The sequence below is a fragment of the Thalassophryne amazonica genome, chromosome 20 (assembly GCF_902500255.1).
Source record: "Thalassophryne amazonica chromosome 20, fThaAma1.1, whole genome shotgun sequence".
Classification (NCBI taxonomy): Eukaryota; Metazoa; Chordata; class Actinopteri; order Batrachoidiformes; family Batrachoididae; genus Thalassophryne; species Thalassophryne amazonica.
In genome coordinates this window covers 63,940,232-63,949,646 of record NC_047122.1, presented here as the reverse complement: position 1 = coordinate 63,949,646, position 9,415 = coordinate 63,940,232, and positions in this window count along the sequence as shown.

Sequence of the window (9,415 nt, the reverse complement as noted above, 5' to 3'; positions counted from 1 at the left end):
CTGCCTATGCAGTCAACTTCCGCATCGCGGCTGCGAGGTCCGGCTGGAATAGCACTTCCCTCCGCGCCGCCTTTGTAAACGGACTGTCTTTGGTTCTTAAGGAGCACCTGGTGGCTAAGGACGAACCGCGGGATTTAGACGGGCTCATCGATCTTGTCATACGGTTAGACAACCGGTTAGAAGAACGTCGGCGGGAACGAGACGAAGGGCGTGGCCGGGCACGCGCCGTCCCTCTCCCTTCCGGTTTCCGACCGACGCTCCGCCTTCCCCACGCTCCACGGCCCCTGCGCTCCGTGGGGTCACAGCTCCCCCTGCTGACGAAGCTATGGACACGAGTAGGGCAACATTTAGGGCACCAGATGCACAGAGGAGACGGGCCCAGGGAGCTTGTTTTTGGTACAACAGAGCACCGTATGAGAGACTGCCCCGAGCGGTTAAACTCCAACGCCCGCCCCTAGAGACTGGGCTAGGGGTGGGTCGAGACATTCACGTGGGACACACCCACATTGCCACACGACTCCCAGTTACGATCCTTTATGAGGACTCAACTCTGAAGGCCCCAGCACTGGTGGACACGGGCTCTGAGGGGAATCTGTTGGACAGCAGATGGGCCAGGGAGATAGGGCTCCCTCTGGTGGCGCTTACCTCGCCTGTACAGGTTCGGGCACTAGATGGCTCCCTACTCCCTCCAATCACGCATAAGACACCACCTGTAACTCTGGTGGTGTCAGGAAATCACCGGGAGGTGATCGAGTTTTTTGTGACTCAGGCCACCTCCCGTGTGGTTTTAGGATTTCCCTGGATGTTGAAGCACAATCCCCGATTGATTGGCCGTCCGGGGTAGTGGTTCAGTGGAGCGAGACCTGCCATCGGGTGTGTCTAGGTTCCTCGGTTCCTCCCGGCTCCCAAGCTAAGGAGGAGGTCAGAGTCCCGCCCAATCTGGGGACGGTGCCGGTGGAGTACCACGACCTTGTCGACGTGTTCAGCAAGGATCTGGCTCTCACTCTTCCCCCCCACCGTCCGTATGATTGTGCCATTGATTTGGTTCCGGGCAGTGAGTTCCCGTCCAGTAGGCTGTACAACCTCTCACAGGCCTGAGCGCGAATCAATGGAGACCTACATCCGGGACTCGTTAGCTGCCGGGTTGATCCGGAATTCCACCTCCCCGATGGGCGCAGGTTTCTTTTTGTGGGTAAAAAAGACGGCGGACTTCGTCCATGCATTGATTATAGGGGGCTGAACGAGATCACGGTTCGCAACCGATACCCGTTGCCCCTGTTGGATTCAGTGTTCACACCCCTGCATGGAGCCCAAATTTTCACCAAGCTCGATCTTAGAAATGCGTACCACCTGGTTTGGATCCGGAAGGGAGACGAGTGGAAGACGGCATTTAACACCCCCTTAGGTCACTTTGAGTACCTGGTCATGCCGTTCGGTCTCACAAACGCTCCCGCGACATTCCAAGCGTTGGTTAATGATGTCTTGCGGGATTTCCTGCACCGGTTCGTCTTCGTATATCTAGACGATATACTCATCTTTTCTCCGGACCCTGAGACCCATGTCCAGCATGTACGTCAGGTCCCGCAGCGGTTGTTGGAGAACCGGCTGTTTGTGAAGGGCGAGAAGTGTGAGTTCCACCGCACGTCTTTGTCCTTCTTGGGGTTCATTATCTCCTCCAACTCCGTCGCTCCTGATCCGGCCAAGGTCGCGGCGGTGAGAGACTGGCCCCAACCCACAAGCCGTAGGAAGTTGCAACAGTTTCTCGGCTTGCTAATTTCTACAGGAGGTTCATTAAGGGCTACAGTCAGGTAGTTAGCCCCTGACAGCCCTGACCTCACCAAAAGTCCCCTTCACCTGGTTGGATCGTTGCGAAGCCGCGTTCAAGGAGTTGAAACGGCGCTTCTCGTCTGCACCTGTTCTGGTGCAGCCCGATCCTAGTCGCCAGTTAGTGGTTGAAGTGGATGCCTCGGACTCAGGGATAGGAGCCGTGCTGTCCCAGAGCGGGAAGACCGATAAGGTCCTTCACCCGTGTGGCCTATTTTTCCCGCATGTTGACCCCAGCCGAACGGAACTATGACGTCGGCAATCGAGAGCTCCTTGCGGTGAAAGAGGCTCTTGAGGAGTGGAGACATCTGTTGGAGGGAACGTCCGTGCCATTCATGGTTTTCACTGACCACCGGAACCTGGAGTATATCAGGACCGCCAAGCGGCTGAACCCCAGGCAAGCCCGCTGGTCACTGTTCTTCGGCCGTTTTGACTTCCGAATCACCTACCGTCCCGGGACCAAAAACCAGAGATCGGATGCTTTGTCCCAGGTACATGAAGATGAGGTCAAAACGGAGTCGTCGGATCCCCCGGATCCCATCATCCCGGAGTCCGCTATCGTGGCCGCCCTCACCTGGGACGTGGAGAAGACCGTCCGGGAGGCCCTGACACGAGACCCGGACCCCGGAACCGGACCGAAGAACAAACTCTATGTCCCACCAGAGGCTAGGGCTGCAGTCCTGGACTTCTGTCACGGTTCTAAGCTCTCTTGCCATCCTGGGGTGCGTAGGACCGTGGCAGTCATCCGGCAGCGCTTCTGGTGGGCGTCCCTAGAGGCCGACATCCGGGGTTACATCCAGGCCTGTACCACCTGCGCCAGGGGCAAGGCCGATCACCGCAAGACCTCGGGTTTGCTACAGCCGCTGCCCGTCCCTCATCGCCCTGGTCCCACATCGGCCTGGATTTTGTCACGGGTCTCCCGCCGTCCCAGGGAAACACCGTTATCCTCACGATAGTGGACCGATTCTCCAAGGCGGCCCACTTCGTGGCCCTCCCGAAGCTACCAACGGCCCAGGAGACAGCGGACCTCCTAGTCCACCACGTCGTCCGTCTGCATGGGATACCATCAGACATCGTCTCCGATCGCGGTCCCCAGTTCTCCTCGCACGTTTGGAGGAGCTTTTGCCGGGAACTGGGGGCCACGGTCAGTCTCTCGTCCGGGTATCACCCCAGACCAACGGACAAGCAGAACGGGCCAACCAAGAAATGGAGCAGACCCTACGCTGTGTGACAGCCGCGCACCCGACAGCCTGAAGTACCCACCTGGCCTGGATCGAGTACGCCCACAACAGTCAAGTGTCATCAGCCACCGGCCTCTCCCCTTTTGAGGTGTGCTTGGGGTATCAGCCCCCGTTGTTTCCGGTGGTTGAGGGAGAGGTCGGTGTGCCCTCGGTCCAGGCCCACCTACGGAAATGCCGTCGGGTGTGGCGTGCGCCGTATCTGCTTTGTTAAGGGCCCGGACGAGGGCGAAGAACCATGCAGACCGGCGGCGGGCCCCGGCCCCCACGTATCGGCCTGGGCAGGAAGTGTGGTTGTCCACCAAGGACATTCCCCTACAAGTGGACTCCCGAAACTACAGGAACGCTACATTGGGCCGTACAAGATTCTCAAGATCATCAATCCCGCCGCAGTGAGGCTCCAGCTTCCGGCCTCACTGCGGATTCATCCAGTGTCCCACGTCTCCAGGATCAAACCTCATCACACCTCACCCCTCTGCACTCGGGTCCGGCACCACCTCCTGCCCGGATCATCGACGGAGAACCGGCTTGGACCGTACGCCGGCTCCTCGACGTCCGACGGATGGGCCGGGGTTTTCAGTATCTGGTGGACTGGGAAGGGTACGGCCCCGAAGAACGCTCCTGGGTGAAGAAGGGCTTCATCCTGGACCCGGCCCTCCTGGCCGACTTCTACCGTCGCCACCCAGACAAGCCCGGTCAGGCGCCAGGAGGCGCCCGTTGAGGGGGGGGGTCCTGTTGTGTGGGCCGCTGAAGAGGAGGTACTGCTGGCCCACCACCATTAGAGGGCGCCCGCCTGGAGTGCGGGCTCCAGGCACCAGAGGGCGCTGCCGCCTTCAGGAGCAGCCAGGATGACAGCTGTCACCCATCACTGGAGACAGCTGATTCTAATCAACAGGGAGGTATATCAGCAGGACGGCATCTCCACCTCATTTGCCGAGATATCGCCTATCAAAGAGGTAACAATCTCTGCCCAAACATATAAATAACCATTGTTGTATTTCTTGTTGAGTATTCGTAGGACAGCTGACTACTGGACAACAGTTGGATAAGTACTCACCTTCCTACACTCCTGTATTGTTGTTAACGAGAGGTGGAGGGGGGACTCTCCACCCTCCGTGTTGCTGGGTGCAGCCGCATCCACACCTGACTGTGTTTGTTCCTTGCCAGCAGTACCGGATCCGACGAGCGGAGGCAGTGGCCACCTGGGATTTCGGGACTTGGCGGCTCCAGTATTCCCAGGGTTCGGTGGCAGAGGAAATCGGGTTGGTTCCGGTTCGACTTGGACAGACGTCTCCTATCATCGAGCCTGCCCACACGACACCGTTGTAATTGGACTCAGTCTCAATATTGTAATCGGCTGTGTTGTTGTGCCTGTTTTCACAACAGTAAAAACAGTGTTATTTGACTCCTCCATTGTCCGTTCATTTGCGCCCCCTGTTGTGGGTCCGTGTTCCTACACTTTCACAACACAAATTTCAGATATCAAGAAAATTTGGAAAAATAAGCTTTTATTTATTGAAAAATGCATTTTGAACCAACATCTATTTAGCAGGACAGATAATACACATTGAGGCAACTCTGTTGTGATTTGGCGCTATATAAATGAAAATAAATTGAAACTGAAAATTGAAATACATCATCACTGAATTACATAAAGAAGATATGTCACTTTGGCCAGGATCATGTACCGTACCGTACCGTAATTGCATTTGAAAAAAAGAAATGCTCTATTTACTGATTTATTTGTGTCATCTGATTCCTCATAACTTGGTTGTATAAATGGGAAACAAATATACAATTAATTGTCAACAGTTGTAACAGTTAATTTATACACTGTTACAACCACCTTGGTAATACATCAGTTTTTGATAAAATGTTGAGCAGAGCCTATTGCAACTTATATCTCATAATAATTTGACAGAATTAAGACTGTACGACTGTCAAATCCAGAGGTATGTAACAATACTAAAATAATGCTATTCATATAACCCTTTCCCAGAGATCAAAGTACTTAACAGAAATTATACTAAAATTTAAATCCAGTATTTAAATAACTATTTTCATAGCACTTTCCTACAGATCAAAGTAACTTAACAGAAATGATACTAAAATTTAAATAACTATTTTCATAGCACTTTCCCGCGGATCAAAGTACTTAACAGAAATTATGCGAAAATTTAAATCCAGTATTTAAATAACTATTTTCATAGCACTTTCCCCACATATCAAAGTACTTAACAGACAGAGCACCACACTTGTAGAGCGCAAACCTCCATTGACACTAGTTTCCAATTCCACAATATTTTAATTTGGAAAAAATTTTCAAGGTCAAAGTCCCTGGTAGAAGTGGCTTTTCAAATCTAAATTAGATGCGATGAAATGTCAGGAGGATGTTCTTAGCTCATGCACTTGAATCCAATTTTTTTGTGGTGTTGTCACTTTTTTGTTGTTTTTCAACTTTTTTCAGTTTCTGAATACTTTTTCAGATCATTTTTCACAGAACATTGGTTATCTCTGCTATGCACAAGTTGTCATTGCTTTTTGGCACTTGGTGTCTGAAGACAAACAGGCATAAAATTGGAACCATCCAATTTTGGTGGTGTAGATGAATCCATAACAGTGTGTGTGTGTGTGTGTGTGTGTGTGTGTATGTGTGTGTTACTGAGTTTACAAAGTGGGTCAAACACTCCGCCGGTAGTAGTTCCCACAGATAACCATCATGCCTGTATGAAATTCTCTATTTCTGACAGCAGCTCTTCCATTAAAAAAAAAAAAGGAATCATGCATCGTTGACAGAACAGATAGGAGAAGAACTGCGTTTGAGAGATAAAAGGTAGAAATAGACACATGCTCTCTGCTATGTCATACAAACGTGCACACGCATGTCCATGTGCACATGCATGCTCCACCTGTGTGTCGGCTGACCACCTGAGACCTGAGGGCCTTTGATTCCTGGTGCGCTTTAATCTGTGCTGTGCCTTTGAAGTGAAAATCCCTGTCACCTCGCTCGCTCTCCCTTCACACAAACAAACACACAAATGACCACCAGCTGTTACATTAAACATGTTCTCACAGCTCATCCAACAACCTAACTCCAATATTCTGTTCCATCGCGCCAAAGGCAGGCGGCACCTAATTTTACCCCGACTGGTTATTTTTGGACCTCAGTACCATACATCACTTTCTCTCTGCTGTCACACATTTATATCCTCCGGAATAGAAAATTGATTTTCAGCTTTGTTCCGTCACAGACGTTCTTTCACGGCCTTGGGGTGGAGGGGTGGGGGGCACAAGATGAGGCTTAAAGGGTAAAAATTAATCACTCTTATTATAGTGTACAAATTGAATCATTTCTTCAACCTTTCACTAGTTCTCAGTGAACCAAAAGCACAAAATAACACATAATTTGCTCTTGTTTTGTTACTGAAAATATAAAACTGACAAAAAAAGCATGAACTGAGTTGATTCTATTCCCCTGAATCACATAATCTGCTTCACGTTACTGCAGCTATAAACCAGTGATGTTTTATAGTTACAGGACAGTTTCACTTTTCTAAACAACTTTAATCAAATGAAAACATTTTCATCAAATCAATGAGGGCTCTGCTCACCTTTGATGATTCTCCCTACCGCATATAGGTACTTATATACTAGAGGCCGACCGATATGGATTTTTTGAGGCCAATGCCAATAACGATATTTGGATGAAAAAAAAATGCAGATAATCGATAAATTGGCTGACTTGCCAATAGCCGATAAATCAGCCAATATTATTATTATTTTTTTAATGAATAAAATGTTCTTTTTTGGACCCTTAACAAAAAAGGTATGAGCTAAAAGCTGAAGCTTTGTCCTAATATTTATTAACTTTATAACAGAGAAGAATTTTCAAGTTCAAAAAATGCAATTGGAGCAGTTAGGGGGGCTATTCAAACGGGCCAACTAGTAAGATATCACTCCTGAAAATGATCTCTGCCATATCACGTGAGGTAAATCTGCCCTATGATTGGATTTTGGCAAACCATGTGACGGAACCAATTCCGATTGGACACTCATATTATGCACATCATCACACATCTTCTATGAGAAGTACCAAGATGGCCGATGTTGGATTGAAAGCCTGCTGAGTCAACTTTTCAGCAAAAAAACAAACAAACAAAAAAAAACGCTTCTATCTCATATCATTAAAAAGTCATTTACAATTTAGTAAAGCTTGGCCCCAGCCATCGTATATGATGGCGTTGGCCCCAGAGGGTTAATAGCGAATGGCAGTAATTCCCAGAACCCTTCCGAACGACCAGTGAATCTGAATGTTTCAACCTCTTAGCAGTAAATGAAAGTTTTTCATGCTAGAAATAAGCTCTACACAACGTGGGCTTAATAAAAAGCGTGACCGACGCAATGAAGCACATTTGACACATTACTACATAAACTGAGTTAATCAAACTGAGTTGAACCGAAATGGGAGAAATGGGGTCAATCAATCAATCAATTTTATTTATATAGCACCAAATCACAACAAACAGTTGCCCCAAGGCGCTTTATATTGTAAGGCAAGGCCATACAATAATTACGTAAAAATGTAATCGCAAAGTTATTACAAACAACATCCTTATAAATTTACTTTTATGCTTTTGTCAGCCGATCAGTGCAGTGTGATGGCGAACTACGGGGGCCAGTGATGAACACATTTAAGCAGGGGTGTAAGCAGCTCTCAGTTGAATGGAGTCACAGCTCCATCTACTGGACAAATGGTGCAAGGACATTTTACATTGCCGACACAAACATTATTTCAGTAACTGTTCTGTTTATGAGAAATTATTGGCGTTCTGTCGGCAAAATTTCAGCCGATAGTGTGTACTTTGAAAAGGGCTTATATTGGGTGATAATATTGGCCGGCCGATATATCGGCTCTATTATATACCGCCAAAGGATGCGCACTATTTGTTTTTGCTTGAAATTTCCAAGGTTTGACGACCAACATTTTTCCAGCTCAGTCTACTTTGTAACCCATGGTGTATTCGGAAAAAAGAGTAATGCATCTACAACCTCTGGCAATAATTATGGAATCACCGGCCTCGGAGGATGTTCATTGAGTTGTTTAATTTTGTAGAAAAAAGAGCAGATCACAGACATGACTCAAAACTAAAGTTATTTCAAATGGCAACTTTCTGGCTTTAAGAAACACTATAAGAAATCAGGAAAAAAAAATTGTGGCAGTCAGTAATGGTTACTTTTTTTAGACCAAGCAGAAGGAAAAAAATATGGACTCACTCAAATCTGAGGAATAAATTATGGAATCACCCTGTAAATTTTCATCCCCAAAACTAACACCTGCATCAAATCAGATCTGCTCTTTAGTCTGCATCTAAAAAGGAGTGATCACACCTTGGAGAGCTGTTGCACCAAGTGGACTGACATGAATCATGGCTCCAACACAAGAGATGTCAATTGAAACAAAGGAGAGGATTATCAAACTCTTAAAGAGGGTAATCATCACGCAGTGTTGCAAAAGATGTTGGTTGTTCACAGTCAGCTGTGTCTAAACTCTGGACCAAATACAAACAACATGGGAAGGTTGTTAAAGGCAAACATACTGGTAGACCAAGGAAGACATCAAGCGTCAAGACAGAAAACTTAAAGCAATATGTCTCAAAAATCGAAAATGCACAACAAAACAAATGAGGAACGAATGGGAGGAAACTGGAGTCAACGTCTGTCAATCAATCAATTCAATCAATTTTATTTATATAGCGCCAAATCACAACAAACAGTTGCCCCAAGGCGCTTTATATTGTAAGGCAAGGCCATACAATAATTATGGAAAAACCCCAATGGTCAAGCGACAGTGGGAAGGAAAAACTCCCTTTTAACAGGAAGAAACCTCCAGCAGAACCAGGCTCAGGGAGGGGCAGTCTTCTGCTGGGACTGGTTGGGGCTGAGGGAGAGAACCAGGAAAAAGACATGCTGTGGAGTGGGAGCAGAGATCGATCACTAATGATTAAATGCAGAGTGGTGCATACAGAGCAAAAAGAGAAAGAAACAGTGCATCATGGGAACCCCCAGCAGTCTACGTCTATAGCAGCATAACTAAGGGATGGTTCAGGGTCACCTGATCCAGCCCTAACTATAAGCTTTAGCAAAAAGGAAAGTTTTAAGCCTAATCTTAAAAGCAGACAGGGTGTCTGTCTCCCTGATCTGAATTGGAAGCTGGTTCCACAGGAGAGGAGCCGGAAAGCTGAAGGCTCTGCCTCCCATTCTACTCTTACAAACCCTAGGAACTACAAGTAAGCTGCAGTCTGAGAGTGAAGCGCTCTATTGGGGTGATATGGTACTATGAGGTCCCTAAGATA